The sequence below is a fragment of the Triturus cristatus genome, chromosome 12, assembly GCF_964204655.1.
Source record: "Triturus cristatus chromosome 12, aTriCri1.1, whole genome shotgun sequence".
In the NCBI taxonomy this organism is placed as follows: Eukaryota; Metazoa; Chordata; class Amphibia; order Caudata; family Salamandridae; genus Triturus; species Triturus cristatus.
In genome coordinates, this window is record NC_140595.1 from 660913417 (window position 1) to 660930282 (window position 16866).

The following is a 16866-nucleotide window of genomic DNA, read 5'->3' on the forward strand; positions in this document are numbered from 1 at the left end:
TGTTGTGTTTTAAACTGCAAAGAAATTAAAAATGAATGTGGGATTGGAGGCACACTCTGAGCAGAAAAGCACCATAAGCTGCTATGGTGCAACTCAAGATGGTGAATAGAACCTTTAATATGATGATGCTCTTCTTTTGCTAGTTTTTTCGAGTCACCTTTTATTGTAAGTAGCTGATACAGCATTTTTTGCAGCTCTTCAGTTTATGGTTATCATGTGAGAACACTGTTTTCATCATATTTATTATTCTACAAATGTATTTTTAAATGCACTGATGTGGTGTTTGCATGAAATGCAAGATGGCACATCATGGAATGTTTAAACTGAGCATCGCGGAGGATATGTGATATTTGGCACCCAGAGGAGTAGGACACGTAGATCCTATAAGAAGTAAAGACTCTCTAGCAAGGGCCGTCCATACTCTGAGTTTAAACTTTACTTTTTGTGAAATGGTTTATGAAAAACAACACGGCTGCTCCAGGTGAGGCTTGAACTCACAACCTCGGCATGGCTCAGTGCAAGTACTGCTGTATAAGTACCGCGCGCTAACCGATTGCACCACTGGAGCTCTCTCTTTTCACATCTCCCCAGGTGAGCCATCTACAGCTGACCAAGTAGATGACAGACACTGCTCCATCATTCACTGTGCAAGATCGACTCACATGCTAGCATGTTATCATGACTATTAAAAATACAGTCCAAACGGAATAGATTCTATAATTGTCCTATAACATATGCTCTGTCAATTCAAAACCCCATAGAATTATATCTTGACAGTTCTGACAAAGTCTAGGGGAATCTTATGAATATTTGTAATTAGCACATAGTAAGAATTTCCCAAAAATGAAATGTAGGACCCTGATTGGGGGAAGACGTGGAATGTGAGATCTTGCCTCAGCTGTTTTTTTCTTTTTTAGGTACAGTATATTGACACTTCAGTACCTTTTGTGAAGCAAGGTTTCAGATGGGGCTGTAGGGCAGACGAGGTGGCCGAGTGGTTAAGGCGATGGACTGCTAATCCATTGTGCTCTGCACGCGTGGGTTCGAATCCCACCTTCGTCGGAAAGCCATCAGAGTCTCTTTTGATGGGCAGCATTTCTTGTAGTATAATTACACTCTCTTTCAAGACAGAGCCAGGATCCGCTAGATGGGATCATCTGACTGTTCCATTTTAACAAATATGTCAAATAAAGTGAAGTATTTTGTGCGTAATAGAAATTAGATCTTTCATGGAGTTTCCAGAGGATTGCCTTTCACTCACTCCTGGCTTATTAACCAGTTCGGATAAATAGATTGATAAGAAAGCAGCTCTTACTCCTAAAGTTTAGGCCGTCTCAAATGAATGACTGTTAACATATGTCTGCCCCACAGAGACAGATCACTTCTAATAAGTGGGTTCTCTATATGTCACTGATTGCAGACATACTAACTAGAGCTATCGGTATGGTCTTGAATGCGAAAACTCTTATTTTCTCATATGAAAATGTAGTTTTTCATACTTCCAAAAAAAGTGCCTTAAGCATGGTCTTCAATGTGTGCGCGCACGTGGACATTCATATGCAACTACGTTTCCATACAGAGTCTCAAAATCATAGATATATTCATACCTCAGTAAGAATACATGTTGCAATTTACATCCTGCGTGCAGACTGGCCTTGTAGCTCAGTGGCAGAGCACTGGTCTTGTAAACCAGGGGTCATGAGTTCAAGCCTCATCAGGGCCTTTTTACATGAGTCTTTCTGTATGTTGTTTTCAAGTCATTCTTCCCTGGAGTCACACCTTGCTTTAGGATTGCTTATTGCCAAGCTTCCCTTTCCTGCTTTCATATTATCAAGAAAATATCATGAAGATCATTGAATTATAAATTATTGCCTCACCCCTTCCGATCGCCTGACGAACGCCTGACAAACGCCATTCTCACCCTGGCGGGCAAGCCCTGCCGGGCAAAGCCAAATAAGCCATGCATATTTACAGTTCCTTTGAAAGGCAGAGCGAGGACTAGGACCTCTGTTCCGACTGAATCTGCATCCACAGAAAGGATGTTATAAGGCCCTACAAATTTCACCAAGGAGATGTGAAAGTCTTCCCCCATAAAATACTTTTTTTCCCAGATACCCCGGCTCTTAGGCAAATGAGGTTACTCCTCAAAACCCCACCCCCACTCACCATAAATATCCTTCTCTCCTGCTGTCCATTCAAATGATAAAAGGTATCTTGTACATAGAGAGAAAGGGAGAATAGGCAGACTTGCTTCAAAGATTTGGTGACTTTGGATGGGTGGGATGAATGAAGAAGTGAACCTGGTTTCTGGGAAAGGAGTATCGAGATGAAGATGAGGAAAAGTGAACATGGACCACATTCATAGGTTAGAGAAATACATTTAATAGGTTGAATGGTTTTGAAAAGTGAACTTCGAGCAGTAATTGTTGTTTTTTAAACTGCAAAGAAATTAAAAATGAATGTGGGATTGGAGGCACACTCTGAGCAGAAAAGCACCATAAGCTGCTATGGTGCAACTCAAGATGGTGAATAGAACCTTTAATATGATGATGCTCTTCTTTTGCTAGTTTTTTCGAGTAACCTTTTATTGTAAGTAGCTGATACAGCATTTTTTGCAGCTCTTCAGTTTATGGTTATCATGTGAGAACACTGTTTTCATCATATTTATTATTCTACAAATGTATTTTTAAATGCACTGATGTGGTGTTTGCATGAAATGCAAGATGGCACATCATGGAATGTTTAAACTGAGCATCGCGGAGGATATGTGATATTTGGCACCCAGAGGAGTAGGACACGTAGATCCTATAAGAAGTAAAGACTCTCTAGCAAGGGCCGTCCATACTCTGAGTTTAAACTTTACTTTTTGTGAAATGGTTTATGAAAAACAACACGGCTGCTCCAGGTGAGGCTCGAACTCACCAGCTCAGCATGGCTCAGTGCAAGTACTGCTGTATAAGTACCGCGCGCTAACCGATTGCGCCACTGGAGCTCTCTCTTTTCACATCTCCCCAGGTGAGCCATCTACAGCTGACCAAGTAGATGACAGACACTGCTCCATCATTCACTGTGCAAAATCGACTCACATGCTAGCATGTTATCATGACTATTAAAAATACAGTCCAAACGGAATAGATTCTATAATTGTCCTATAACATATGCTCTGTCAATTCAAAACCCCATAGAATTATATCTTGACAGTTCTGACAAAGTCTAGGGGAATCTTATGAATATTTGTAATTAGCACATAGTAAGAATTTCCCAAAAATGAAATGTAGGTCCCTGATTGGGGGAAGACGTGGAATGTGAGATCTTGCCTCAGCTGTTTTTTTCTTTTTTAGGTACAGTATATTGACACTTCAGTACCTTTTGTGAAGCAAGGTTTCAGATGGGGCTGTAGGGCAGACGAGGTGGCCGAGTGGTTAAGGCGATGGACTGCTAATCCATTGTTCTCTGCACGCGTGGGTTCGAATCCCACCTTCGTCGGAAAGCCATCAGAGTCTCTTTTGATGGCCAGCATTTCTTGTAGTATAATTACACTCTCTTTCAAGACAGAGCCAGGATCCGCTAGATGGGATCATCTGACTGTTCCATTTTAACAAATATGTCAAATAAAGTGAAGTATTTTGTGCGTAATAGAAATTAGATCTTTCATGGAGTTTCCAGAGGATTGCCTTTCACTCACTCCAGGCTTATTAACCAGTTCGGATAAATAGATTGATAAGAAAGCAGCTCTTACTCCTAAAGTTTAGGCCGTCTCAAATGAATGACTGTTAACATATGTCTGCCCCACAGAGACAGATCACTTCTAATAAGTGGGTTCTCTATATGTCACTGATTGCAGACATACTAACTAGAGCTATCGGTATGGTCTTGAATGCGAAAACTCTTATTTTCTCATATGAAAATGTAGTTTTTCATACTTCCAAAAAAAGTGCCTTAAGCATGGTCTTCAATGTGTGCGCGCACGTGGACATTCATATGCAACTACGTTTCCATACAGAGTCTCAAAATCATAGATATATTCATACCTCAGTAAGAATACATGTTGCAATTTACATCCTGCGTACAGACTGGCCTTGTAGCTCAGTGGCAGAGCACTGGTCTTGTAAACCAGGGGTCATGAGTTCAAGCCTCATCAGGGCCTTTTTACATGAGTCTTTCTGTATGTTGTTTTCAAGTCATTCTTCCCTGGAGTCACACCTTGCTTTAGGATTGCTTATTGCCAAGCTTCCCTTTCCTGCTTTCATATTATCAAGAAAATATCATGAAGATCATTGAATTATAAATTATTGCCTCACCCCTTCCGATCGCCTGACGAACGCCTGACAAACGCCATTCTCACCCTGGCGGGCAAGCCCTGCCGGGCAAAGCCAAATAAGCCATGCATATTTACAGTTCCTTTGAAAGGCAGAGCGAGGACTAGGACTTCTGTTCCGACTGAATCTGCATCCACAGAAAGGATGTTATAAGGCCCTACAAATTTCACCAAGGAGATGTGAAAGTCTTCCCCCATAAAATACTTTTTTTCCCAGATACCCCGGCTCTTAGGCAAATGAGGTTACTCCTCAAAACCCCACCCCCACTCACCATAAATATCCTTCTCTCCTGCTGTCCATTCAAATGATACAAGGTATCTTGTACATAGAGAGAAAGGGAGAATAGGCAGACTTGCTTCAAAGATTTGGTGACTTTGGATGGGTGGGATGAATGAAGAAGTGAACCTGGTTTCTGGGAAAGGAGTATCGAGATGAAGATGAGGAAAAGTGAACATGGACCACATTCATAGGTTAGAGAAATACATTTAATAGGTTGAATGGTTTTGAAAAGTGAACTTCGAGCAGTAATTGTTGTTTTTTAAACTGCAAAGAAATTAAAAATGAATGTGGGATTGGAGGCACACTCTGAGCAGAAAAGCACCATAAGCTGCTATGGTGCAACTCAAGATGGTGAATAGAACCTTTAATATGATGATGCTCTTCTTTTGCTAGTTTTTTCGAGTCACCTTTTATTGTAAGTAGCTGATACAGCATTTTTTGCAGCTCTTCAGTTTATGGTTATCATGTGAGAACACTGTTTTCATCATATTTATTATTCTACAAATGTATTTTTAAATGCACTGATGTGGTGTTTGCATGAAATGCAAGATGGCACATCATGGAATGTTTAAACTGAGCATCGCGGAGGATATGTGATATTTGGCACCCAGAGGAGTAGGACACGTAGATCCTATAAGAAGTAAAGACTCTCTAGCAAGGGCCGTCCATACTCTGAGTTTAAACTTTACTTTTTGTGAAATGGTTTATGAAAAACAACACGGCTGCTCCAGGTGAGGCTCGAACTCACAACCTCAGCATGGCTCAGTGCAAGTACTGCTGTATAAGTACCGCGCGCTAACCGATTGCGCCACTGGAGCTCTCTCTTTTCACATCTCCCCAGGTGAGCCATCTACAGCTGACCAAGTAGATGACAGACACTGCTCCATCATTCACTGTGCAAAATCGACTCACATGCTAGCATGTTATCATGACTATTAAAAATACAGTCCAAACGGAATAGATTCTATAATTGTCCTATAACATATGCTCTGTCAATTCAAAACCCCATAGAATTATATCTTGACAGTTCTGACAAAGTCTAGGGGAATCTTATGAATATTTGTAATTAGCACATAGTAAGAATTTCCCAAAAATGAAATGTAGGTCCCTGATTGGGGGAAGACGTGGAATGTGAGATCTTGCCTCAGCTGTTTTTTTCTTTTTTAGGTACAGTATATTGACACTTCAGTACCTTTTGTGAAGCAAGGTTTCAGATGGGGCTGTAGGGCAGACGAGGTGGCCGAGTGGTTAAGGCGATGGACTGCTAATCCATTGTGCTCTGCACGCGTGGGTTCGAATCCCACCTTCGTCGGAAAGCCATCAGAGTCTCTTTTGATGGCCAGCATTTCTTGTAGTATAATTACACTCTCTTTCAAGACAGAGCCAGGATCCGCTAGATGGGATCATCTGACTGTTCCATTTTAACAAATATGTCAAATAAAGTGAAGTATTTTGTGCGTAATAGAAATTAGATCTTTCATGGAGTTTCCAGAGGATTGCCTTTCACTCACTCCTGGCTTATTAACCAGTTTGGATAAATAGATTGATAAGAAAGCAGCTCTTACTCTTAAAGTTTAGGCCGTCTCAAATGAATGACTGTTAACATATGTCTGCCCCACAGAGACAGATCACTTCTAATAAGTGGGTTCTCTATATGTCACTGATTGCAGACATACTAACTAGAGCTATCGGTATGGTCTTGAATGCGAAAACTCTTATTTTCTCATATGAAAATGTAGTTTTTCATACTTCCAAAAAAAGTGCCTTAAGCATGGTCTTCAATGTGTGCGCGCACGTGGACATTCATATGCAACTACGTTTCCATACAGAGTCTCAAAATCATAGATATATTCATACCTCAGTAAGAATACATGTTGCAATTTACATCCTGTGTGCCGACTGGCCTTGTAGCTCAGTGGCAGAGCACTGGTCTTGTAAACCAGGGGTCATGAGTTCAAGCCTCATCAGGGCCTTTTTACATGAGTCTTTCTGTATGTTGTTTTCAAGTCATTCTTCCCTGGAGTCACACCTTGCTTTAGGATTGCTTATTGTCAAGCTTCCCTTTCCTGCTTTCATATTATCAAGAAAATATAATGAAGATCATTGAATTATAAATTATTGCCTCACCACTTCCGATCGCCTGACGAACGCCTGACAAACGCCATTCTCACCCTGCCGGGCAAGCCCTGCCGGGCAAAGCCAAATAAGCCATGCATATTTACAGTTCCTTTGAAAGGCAGAGCGAGGACTAGGACCTCTGTTCCGACTGAATCTGCATCCACAGAAAGGATGTTATAAGGCCCTACAAATTTCACCAAGGAGATGTGAAAGTCTTCCCCCATAAAATACTTTTTTTCCCAGATACCCCGGCTCTTAGGCAAATGAGGTTACTCCTCAAAACCCCACCCCCACTCACCATAAATATCCTTCTCTCCTGCTGTCCATTCAAATGATACAAGGTATCTTGTACATAGAGAGAAAGGGAGAATAGGCAGACTTGCTTCAAAGATTTGGTGACTTTGGATGGGTGGGTTGAATGAAGAAGTGAACCTGGTTTCTGGGAAAGGAGTATCGAGATGAAGATGAGGAAAAGTGAACATGGACCACATTCATAGGTTAGAGAAATACATTTAATAGGTTGAATGGTTTTGAAAAGTGAACTTCGAGCAGTAATTGTTGTTTTTTAAACTGCAAAGAAATTAAAAATGAATGTGGGATTGGAGGCACACTCTGAGCAGAAAAGCACCATAAGCTGCTATGGTGCAACTCAAGATGGTGAATAGAACCTTTAATATGATGATGCTCTTCTTTTGCTAGTTTTTTCGAGTAACCTTTTATTGTAAGTAGCTGATACAGCATTTTTTGCAGCTCTTCAGTTTATGGTTATCATGTGAGAACACTGTTTTCATCATATTTATTATTCTACAAATGTATTTTTAAATGCACTGATGTGGTGTTTGCATGAAATGCAAGATGGCACATCATGGAATGTTTAAACTGAGCATCGCGGAGGATATGTGATATTTGGCACCCAGAGGAGTAGGACACGTAGATCCTATAAGAAGTAAAGACTCTCTAGCAAGGGCCGTCCATACTCTGAGTTTAAACTTTACTTTTTGTGAAATGGTTTATGAAAAACAACACGGCTGCTCCAGGTGAGGCTCGAACTCACCAGCTCAGCATGGCTCAGTGCAAGTACTGCTGTATAAGTACCGCGCGCTAACCGATTGCGCCACTGGAGCTCTCTCTTTTCACATCTCCCCAGGTGAGCCATCTACAGCTGACCAAGTAGATGACAGACACTGCTCCATCATTCACTGTGCAAAATCGACTCACATGCTAGCATGTTATCATGACTATTAAAAATACAGTCCAAACGGAATAGATTCTATAATTGTCCTATAACATATGCTCTGTCAATTCAAAACCCCATAGAATTATATCTTGACAGTTCTGACAAAGTCTAGGGGAATCTTATGAATATTTGTAATTAGCACATAGTAAGAATTTCCCAAAAATGAAATGTAGGTCCCTGATTGGGGGAAGACGTGGAATGTGAGATCTTGCCTCAGCTGTTTTTTTCTTTTTTAGGTACAGTATATTGACACTTCAGTACCTTTTGTGAAGCAAGGTTTCAGATGGGGCTGTAGGGCAGACGAGGTGGCCGAGTGGTTAAGGCGATGGACTGCTAATCCATTGTTCTCTGCACGCGTGGGTTCGAATCCCACCTTCGTCGGAAAGCCATCAGAGTCTCTTTTGATGGCCAGCATTTCTTGTAGTATAATTACACTCTCTTTCAAGACAGAGCCAGGATCCGCTAGATGGGATCATCTGACTGTTCCATTTTAACAAATATGTCAAATAAAGTGAAGTATTTTGTGCGTAATAGAAATTAGATCTTTCATGGAGTTTCCAGAGGATTGCCTTTCACTCACTCCTGGCTTATTAACCAGTTCGGATAAATAGATTGATAAGAAAGCAGCTCTTACTCCTAAAGTTTAGGCCGTCTCAAATGAATGACTGTTAACATATGTCTGCCCCACAGAGACAGATCACTTCTAATAAGTGGGTTCTCTATATGTCACTGATTGCAGACATACTAACTAGAGCTATCGGTATGGTCTTGAATGCGAAAACTCTTATTTTCTCATATGAAAATGTAGTTTTTCATACTTCCAAAAAAAGTGCCTTAAGCATGGTCTTCAATGTGTGCGCGCACGTGGACATTCATATGCAACTACGTTTCCATACAGAGTCTCAAAATCATAGATATATTCATACCTCAGTAAGAATACATGTTGCAATTTACATCCTGCGTACAGACTGGCCTTGTAGCTCAGTGGCAGAGCACTGGTCTTGTAAACCAGGGGTCATGAGTTCAAGCCTCATCAGGGCCTTTTTACATGAGTCTTTCTGTATGTTGTTTTCAAGTCATTCTTCCCTGGAGTCACACCTTGCTTTAGGATTGCTTATTGCCAAGCTTCCCTTTCCTGCTTTCATATTATCAAGAAAATATCATGAAGATCATTGAATTATAAATTATTGCCTCACCCCTTCCGATCGCCTGACGAACGCCTGACAAACGCCATTCTCACCCTGGCGGGCAAGCCCTGCCGGGCAAAGCCAAATAAGCCATGCATATTTACAGTTCCTTTGAAAGGCAGAGCGAGGACTAGGACTTCTGTTCCGACTGAATCTGCATCCACAGAAAGGATGTTATAAGGCCCTACAAATTTCACCAAGGAGATGTGAAAGTCTTCCCCCATAAAATACTTTTTTTCCCAGATACCCCGGCTCTTAGGCAAATGAGGTTACTCCTCAAAACCCCACCCCCACTCACCATAAATATCCTTCTCTCCTGCTGTCCATTCAAATGATACAAGGTATCTTGTACATAGAGAGAAAGGGAGAATAGGCAGACTTGCTTCAAAGATTTGGTGACTTTGGATGGGTGGGATGAATGAAGAAGTGAACCTGGTTTCTGGGAAAGGAGTATCGAGATGAAGATGAGGAAAAGTGAACATGGACCACATTCATAGGTTAGAGAAATACATTTAATAGGTTGAATGGTTTTGAAAAGTGAACTTCGAGCAGTAATTGTTGTTTTTTAAACTGCAAAGAAATTAAAAATGAATGTGGGATTGGAGGCACACTCTGAGCAGAAAAGCACCATAAGCTGCTATGGTGCAACTCAAGATGGTGAATAGAACCTTTAATATGATGATGCTCTTCTTTTGCTAGTTTTTTCGAGTCACCTTTTATTGTAAGTAGCTGATACAGCATTTTTTGCAGCTCTTCAGTTTATGGTTATCATGTGAGAACACTGTTTTCATCATATTTATTATTCTACAAATGTATTTTTAAATGCACTGATGTGGTGTTTGCATGAAATGCAAGATGGCACATCATGGAATGTTTAAACTGAGCATCGCGGAGGATATGTGATATTTGGCACCCAGAGGAGTAGGACACGTAGATCCTATAAGAAGTAAAGACTCTCTAGCAAGGGCCGTCCATACTCTGAGTTTAAACTTTACTTTTTGTGAAATGGTTTATGAAAAACAACACGGCTGCTCCAGGTGAGGCTCGAACTCACAACCTCAGCATGGCTCAGTGCAAGTACTGCTGTATAAGTACCGCGCGCTAACCGATTGCGCCACTGGAGCTCTCTCTTTTCACATCTCCCCAGGTGAGCCATCTACAGCTGACCAAGTAGATGACAGACACTGCTCCATCATTCACTGTGCAAAATCGACTCACATGCTAGCATGTTATCATGACTATTAAAAATACAGTCCAAACGGAATAGATTCTATAATTGTCCTATAACATATGCTCTGTCAATTCAAAACCCCATAGAATTATATCTTGACAGTTCTGACAAAGTCTAGGGGAATCTTATGAATATTTGTAATTAGCACATAGTAAGAATTTCCCAAAAATGAAATGTAGGTCCCTGATTGGGGGAAGACGTGGAATGTGAGATCTTGCCTCAGCTGTTTTTTTCTTTTTTAGGTACAGTATATTGACACTTCAGTACCTTTTGTGAAGCAAGGTTTCAGATGGGGCTGTAGGGCAGACGAGGTGGCCGAGTGGTTAAGGCGATGGACTGCTAATCCATTGTGCTCTGCACGCGTGGGTTCGAATCCCACCTTCGTCGGAAAGCCATCAGAGTCTCTTTTGATGGCCAGCATTTCTTGTAGTATAATTACACTCTCTTTCAAGACAGAGCCAGGATCCGCTAGATGGGATCATCTGACTGTTCCATTTTAACAAATATGTCAAATAAAGTGAAGTATTTTGTGCGTAATAGAAATTAGATCTTTCATGGAGTTTCCAGAGGATTGCCTTTCACTCACTCCTGGCTTATTAACCAGTTTGGATAAATAGATTGATAAGAAAGCAGCTCTTACTCTTAAAGTTTAGGCCGTCTCAAATGAATGACTGTTAACATATGTCTGCCCCACAGAGACAGATCACTTCTAATAAGTGGGTTCTCTATATGTCACTGATTGCAGACATACTAACTAGAGCTATCGGTATGGTCTTGAATGCGAAAACTCTTATTTTCTCATATGAAAATGTAGTTTTTCATACTTCCAAAAAAAGTGCCTTAAGCATGGTCTTCAATGTGTGCGCGCACGTGGACATTCATATGCAACTACGTTTCCATACAGAGTCTCAAAATCATAGATATATTCATACCTCAGTAAGAATACATGTTGCAATTTACATCCTGTGTGCCGACTGGCCTTGTAGCTCAGTGGCAGAGCACTGGTCTTGTAAACCAGGGGTCATGAGTTCAAGCCTCATCAGGGCCTTTTTACATGAGTCTTTCTGTATGTTGTTTTCAAGTCATTCTTCCCTGGAGTCACACCTTGCTTTAGGATTGCTTATTGTCAAGCTTCCCTTTCCTGCTTTCATATTATCAAGAAAATATAATGAAGATCATTGAATTATAAATTATTGCCTCACCACTTCCGATCGCCTGACGAACGCCTGACAAACGCCATTCTCACCCTGCCGGGCAAGCCCTGCCGGGCAAAGCCAAATAAGCCATGCATATTTACAGTTCCTTTGAAAGGCAGAGCGAGGACTAGGACCTCTGTTCCGACTGAATCTGCATCCACAGAAAGGATGTTATAAGGCCCTACAAATTTCACCAAGGAGATGTGAAAGTCTTCCCCCATAAAATACTTTTTTTCCCAGATACCCCGGCTCTTAGGCAAATGAGGTTACTCCTCAAAACCCCACCCCCACTCACCATAAATATCCTTCTCTCCTGCTGTCCATTCAAATGATACAAGGTATCTTGTACATAGAGAGAAAGGGAGAATAGGCAGACTTGCTTCAAAGATTTGGTGACTTTGGATGGGTGGGTTGAATGAAGAAGTGAACCTGGTTTCTGGGAAAGGAGTATCGAGATGAAGATGAGGAAAAGTGAACATGGACCACATTCATAGGTTAGAGAAATACATTTAATAGGTTGAATGGTTTTGAAAAGTGAACTTCGAGCAGTAATTGTTGTGTTTTAAACTGCAAAGAAATTAAAAATGAATGTGGGATTGGAGGCACACTCTGAGCAGAAAAGCACCATAAGCTGCTATGGTGCAACTCAAGATGGTGAATAGAACCTTTAATATGATGATGCTCTTCTTTTGCTAGTTTTTTCGAGTCACCTTTTATTGTAAGTAGCTGATACAGCATTTTTTGCAGCTCTTCAGTTTATGGTTATCATGTGAGAACACTGTTTTCATCATATTTATTATTCTACAAATGTATTTTTAAATGCACTGATGTGGTGTTTGCATGAAATGCAAGATGGCACATCATGGAATGTTTAAACTGAGCATCGCGGAGGATATGTGATATTTGGCACCCAGAGGAGTAGGACACGTAGATCCTATAAGAAGTAAAGACTCTCTAGCAAGGGCCGTCCATACTCTGAGTTTAAACTTTACTTTTTGTGAAATGGTTTATGAAAAACAACACGGCTGCTCCAGGTGAGGCTCGAACTCACAACCTCGGCATGGCTCAGTGCAAGTACTGCTGTATAAGTACCGCGCGCTAACCGATTGCGCCACTGGAGCTCTCTCTTTTCACATCTCCCCAGGTGAGCCATCTACAGCTGACCAAGTAGATGACAGACACTGCTCCATCATTCACTGTGCAAGATCGACTCACATGCTAGCATGTTATCATGACTATTAAAAATACAGTCCAAACGGAATAGATTCTATAATTGTCCTATAACATATGCTCTGTCTATTCAAAACCCCATAGAATTATATCTTGACAGTTCTGACAAAGTCTAGGGGAATCTTATGAATATTTGTAATTAGCACATAGTAAGAATTTCCCAAAAATGAAATGTAGGTCCCTGATTGGGGGAAGACGTGGAATGTGAGATCTTGCCTCAGCTGTTTTTTTCTTTTTTAGGTACAGTATATTGACACTTCAGTACCTTTTGTGAAGCAAGGTTTCAGATGGGGCTGTAGGGCAGACGAGGTGGCCGAGTGGTTAAGGCGATGGACTGCTAATCCATTGTGCTCTGCACGCGTGGGTTCGAATCCCACCTTCGTCGGAAAGCCATCAGAGTCTCTTTTGATGGCCAGCATTTCTTGTAGTATAATTACACTCTCTTTCAAGACAGAGCCAGGATCCGCTAGATGGGATCATCTGACTGTTCCATTTTAACAAATATGTCAAATAAAGTGAAGTATTTTGTGCGTAATAGAAATTAGATCTTTCATGGAGTTTCCAGAGGATTGCCTTTCACTCACTCCTGGCTTATTAACCAGTTTGGATAAATAGATTGATAAGAAAGCAGCTCTTACTCCTAAAGTTTAGGCCGTCTCAAATGAATGACTGTTAACATATGTCTGCCCCACAGAGACAGATCACTTCTAATAAGTGGGTTCTCTATATGTCACTGATTGCAGACATACTAACTAGAGCTATCGGTATGGTCTTGAATGCGAAAACTCTTATTTTCTCATATGAAAATGTAGTTTTTCATACTTCCAAAAAAAGTGCCTTAAGCATGGTCTTCAATGTGTGCGCGCACGTGGACATTCATATGCAACTACGTTTCCATACAGAGTCTCAAAATCATAGATATATTCATACCTCAGTAAGAATACATGTTGCAATTTACATCCTGCGTGCAGACTGGCCTTGTAGCTCAGTGGCAGAGCACTGGTCTTGTAAACCAGGGGTCATGAGTTCAAGCCTCATCAGGGCCTTTTTACATGAGTCTTTCTGTATGTTGTTTTCAAGTCATTCTTCCCTGGAGTCACACCTTGCTTTAGGATTGCTTATTGCCAAGCTTCCCTTTCCTGCTTTCATATTATCAAGAAAATATCATGAAGATCATTGAATTATAAATTATTGCCTCACCCCTTCCGATCGCCTGACGAACGCCATTCTCACCCTGCCGGGCAAGCCCTGCCGGGCAAAGCCAAATAAGCCATGCATATTTACAGTTCCTTTGAAAGGCAGAGCGAGGACTAGGACCTCTGTTCCGACTGAATCTGCATCCACAGAAAGGATGTTATAAGGCCCTACAAATTTCACCAAGGAGATGTGAAAGTCTTCCCCCATAAAATACTTTTTTTCCCAGATACACCGGCTCTTAGGCAAATGAGGTTACTCCTCAAAACCCCACCCCCACTCACCATAAATATCCTTCTCTCCTGCTGTCCATTCAAATGATACAAGGTATCTTGTACATAGAGAGAAAGGGAGAATAGGCAGACTTGCTTCAAAGATTTGGTGACTTTGGATGGGTGGGATGAATGAAGAAGTGAACCTGGTTTCTGGGAAAGGAGTATCGAGATGAAGATGAGGAAAAGTGAACATGGACCACATTCATAGGTTAGAGAAATACATTTAATAGGTTGAATGGTTTTGAAAAGTGAACTTCGAGCAGTAATTGTTGTTTTTTAAACTGCAAAGAAATTAAAAATGAATGTGGGATTGGAGGCACACTCTGAGCAGAAAAGCACCATAAGCTGCTATGGTGCAACTCAAGATGGTGAATAGAACCTTTAATATGATGATGCTCTTCTTTTGCTAGTTTTTTCGAGTCACCTTTTATTGTAAGTAGCTGATACAGCATTTTTTGCAGCTCTTCAGTTTATGGTTATCATGTGAGAACACTGTTTTCATCATATTTATTATTCTACAAATGTATTTTTAAATGCACTGATGTGGTGTTTGCATGAAATGCAAGATGGCACATCATGGAATGTTTAAACTGAGCATCGCGGAGGATATGTGATATTTGGCACCCAGAGGAGTAGGACACGTAGATCCTATAAGAAGTAAAGACTCTCTAGCAAGGGCCGTCCATACTCTGAGTTTAAACTTTACTTTTTGTGAAATGGTTTATGAAAAACAACACGGCTGCTCCAGGTGAGGCTTGAACTCACAACCTCGGCATGGCTCAGTGCAAGTACTGCTGTATAAGTACCGTGCGCTAACCAATTGCGCCACTGGAGCTCTCTCTTTTCACATCTCCCCAGGTGAGCCATCTACAGCTGACCAAGTAGATGACAGACACTGCTCCATCATTCACTGTGCAAGATCGACTCACATGCTAGCATGTTATCATGACTATTAAAAATACAGTCCAAACGGAATAGATTCTCTAATTGTCCTATAACATATGCTCTGTCAATTCAAAACCCCATAGAATTATATCTTGACAGTTCTGACAAAGTCTAGGGGAATCTTATGAATATTTGTAATTAGCACATAGTAAGAATTTCCCAAAAATGAAATGTAGGTCCCTGATTGGGGGAAGACGTGGAATGTGAGATCTTGCCTCAGCTGTTTTTTTCTTTTTTAGGTACAGTATATTGACACTTCAGTACCTTTTGTGAAGCAAGGTTTCAGATGGGGCTGTAGGGCAGACGAGGTGGCCGAGTGGTTAAGGCGATGGACTGCTAATCCATTGTGCTCTGCACGCGTGGGTTCGAATCCCACCTTCGTCGGAAAGCCATCAGAGTCTCTTTTGATGGCCAGCATTTCTTGAAGTATAATTACACTCTCTTTCAAGACAAAGCCAGGATCCGCTAGATGGGATCATCTGACTGTTCCATTTTAACAAATATGTCAAATAAAGTGAAGTATTTTGTGCGTAATAGAAATTAGATCTTTCATGGGGTTTCCAGAGGATTGCCTTTCACTCACTCCTGGCTTATTAACCAGTTTGGATAAATAGATTGATAAGAAAGCAGCTCTTACTCCTAAAGTTTAGGCCGTCTCAAATGAATGACTGTTAACATATGTCTGCCCCACAGAGACAGATCACTTCTAATAAGTGGGTTCTCTATATGTCACTGATTGCAGACATACTAACTAGAGCTATCGGTATGGTCTTGAATGCGAAAACTCTTATTTTCTCATATGAAAATGTAGTTTTTCATACTTCCAAAAAAAGTGCCTTAAGCATGGTCTTCAATGTGTGCGCGCACGTGGACATTCATATGCAACTACGTTTCCATACAGAGTCTCAAAATCATAGATATATTCATACCTCAGTAAGAATACATGTTGCAATTTACATTCTGCGTGCAGACTGGCCTTGTAGCTCAGTGGCAGAGCACTGGTCTTGTAAACCAGGGGTCATGAGTTCAAGCCTCATCAGGGCCTTTTTACATGAGTCTTTCTGTATGTTGTTTTCAAGTCATTCTTCCCTGGAGTCACACCTTGCTTTAGGATTGCTTATTGCCAAGCTTCCCTTTCCTGCTTTCATATTATCAAGAAAATATCATGAAGATCATTGAATTATAAATTATTGCCTCACCCCTTCCGATCGCCTGACGAACGCCTGACAAACGCCATTCTCACCCTGGCGGGCAAGCCCTGCCGGGCAAAGCCAAATAAGCCATGCATATTTACAGTTCCTTTGAAAGGCAGAGCGAGGACTAGGACCTCTGTTCCGACTGAATCTGCATCCACAGAAAGGATGTTATAAGGCCCTACAAATTTCACCAAGGAGATGTGAAAGTCTTCCCCCATAAAATACTTTTTTTCCCAGATACCCCGGCTCTTAGGCAAATGAGGTTACTCCTCAAAACCCCACCCCCACTCACCATAAATATCCTTCTCTCCTGCTGTCCATTCAAATGATACAAGGTATCTTGTACATAGAGAGAAAGGGAGAATAGGCAGACTTGCTTCAAAGATTTGGTGACTTTGGATGGGTGGGATGAATGAAGAAGTGAACCTGGTTTCTGGGAAAGGAGTATCGAGATGAAGA

At 41.1% G+C, this 16866-nt stretch overlaps 19 non-coding genes across 19 annotated transcripts; 14 read left to right on the forward strand and 5 right to left on the reverse strand.

The window, feature by feature from the left end:
* Positions 1–473: 473 nt before the first annotated feature.
* TRNAI-UAU (transfer RNA isoleucine (anticodon UAU)) lies at positions 474–568 on the reverse strand. The gene is made up of 2 exons: positions 531–568; positions 474–509 (listed from the first exon to the last, which is right to left on the reverse strand). It is a non-coding gene; the product is annotated as a tRNA-Ile (tRNA).
* Positions 569–980: 412 nt separating this feature from the next.
* TRNAS-GCU (transfer RNA serine (anticodon GCU)) lies at positions 981–1062 on the forward strand. Its single transcript has one exon. It is a non-coding gene; the product is annotated as a tRNA-Ser (tRNA).
* Positions 1063–1651: 589 nt separating this feature from the next.
* TRNAT-UGU (transfer RNA threonine (anticodon UGU)) lies at positions 1652–1723 on the forward strand. The gene has a single exon. It is a non-coding gene; the product is annotated as a tRNA-Thr (tRNA).
* Positions 1724–3404: 1681 nt separating this feature from the next.
* On the forward strand, positions 3405–3486 carry TRNAS-GCU (transfer RNA serine (anticodon GCU)). Its single transcript has one exon. It is a non-coding gene; the product is annotated as a tRNA-Ser (tRNA).
* Positions 3487–4075: 589 nt separating this feature from the next.
* On the forward strand, positions 4076–4147 carry TRNAT-UGU (transfer RNA threonine (anticodon UGU)). Its single transcript has one exon. It is a non-coding gene; the product is annotated as a tRNA-Thr (tRNA).
* Positions 4148–5321: 1174 nt separating this feature from the next.
* On the reverse strand, positions 5322–5416 carry TRNAI-UAU (transfer RNA isoleucine (anticodon UAU)). The gene is made up of 2 exons: positions 5379–5416; positions 5322–5357 (listed from the first exon to the last, which is right to left on the reverse strand). It is a non-coding gene; the product is annotated as a tRNA-Ile (tRNA).
* A 412-nt stretch (positions 5417–5828) lies between these two features.
* Positions 5829–5910, forward strand: TRNAS-GCU (transfer RNA serine (anticodon GCU)). Its single transcript has one exon. It is a non-coding gene; the product is annotated as a tRNA-Ser (tRNA).
* A 589-nt stretch (positions 5911–6499) lies between these two features.
* Positions 6500–6571, forward strand: TRNAT-UGU (transfer RNA threonine (anticodon UGU)). The gene has a single exon. It is a non-coding gene; the product is annotated as a tRNA-Thr (tRNA).
* A 1681-nt stretch (positions 6572–8252) lies between these two features.
* TRNAS-GCU (transfer RNA serine (anticodon GCU)) lies at positions 8253–8334 on the forward strand. Its single transcript has one exon. It is a non-coding gene; the product is annotated as a tRNA-Ser (tRNA).
* Positions 8335–8923: 589 nt separating this feature from the next.
* Positions 8924–8995, forward strand: TRNAT-UGU (transfer RNA threonine (anticodon UGU)). Its single transcript has one exon. It is a non-coding gene; the product is annotated as a tRNA-Thr (tRNA).
* Positions 8996–10169: 1174 nt separating this feature from the next.
* Positions 10170–10264, reverse strand: TRNAI-UAU (transfer RNA isoleucine (anticodon UAU)). Its single transcript has 2 exons — positions 10227–10264; positions 10170–10205 (listed from the first exon to the last, which is right to left on the reverse strand). It is a non-coding gene; the product is annotated as a tRNA-Ile (tRNA).
* Positions 10265–10676: 412 nt separating this feature from the next.
* On the forward strand, positions 10677–10758 carry TRNAS-GCU (transfer RNA serine (anticodon GCU)). The gene has a single exon. It is a non-coding gene; the product is annotated as a tRNA-Ser (tRNA).
* Positions 10759–11347: 589 nt separating this feature from the next.
* On the forward strand, positions 11348–11419 carry TRNAT-UGU (transfer RNA threonine (anticodon UGU)). The gene has a single exon. It is a non-coding gene; the product is annotated as a tRNA-Thr (tRNA).
* A 1174-nt stretch (positions 11420–12593) lies between these two features.
* Positions 12594–12688, reverse strand: TRNAI-UAU (transfer RNA isoleucine (anticodon UAU)). Its single transcript has 2 exons — positions 12651–12688; positions 12594–12629 (listed from the first exon to the last, which is right to left on the reverse strand). It is a non-coding gene; the product is annotated as a tRNA-Ile (tRNA).
* A 412-nt stretch (positions 12689–13100) lies between these two features.
* On the forward strand, positions 13101–13182 carry TRNAS-GCU (transfer RNA serine (anticodon GCU)). The gene has a single exon. It is a non-coding gene; the product is annotated as a tRNA-Ser (tRNA).
* Positions 13183–13771: 589 nt separating this feature from the next.
* Positions 13772–13843, forward strand: TRNAT-UGU (transfer RNA threonine (anticodon UGU)). The gene has a single exon. It is a non-coding gene; the product is annotated as a tRNA-Thr (tRNA).
* Positions 13844–15006: 1163 nt separating this feature from the next.
* On the reverse strand, positions 15007–15101 carry TRNAI-UAU (transfer RNA isoleucine (anticodon UAU)). Its single transcript has 2 exons — positions 15064–15101; positions 15007–15042 (listed from the first exon to the last, which is right to left on the reverse strand). It is a non-coding gene; the product is annotated as a tRNA-Ile (tRNA).
* A 412-nt stretch (positions 15102–15513) lies between these two features.
* TRNAS-GCU (transfer RNA serine (anticodon GCU)) lies at positions 15514–15595 on the forward strand. The gene has a single exon. It is a non-coding gene; the product is annotated as a tRNA-Ser (tRNA).
* A 589-nt stretch (positions 15596–16184) lies between these two features.
* On the forward strand, positions 16185–16256 carry TRNAT-UGU (transfer RNA threonine (anticodon UGU)). The gene has a single exon. It is a non-coding gene; the product is annotated as a tRNA-Thr (tRNA).
* Positions 16257–16866: the final 610 nt, after the last annotated feature.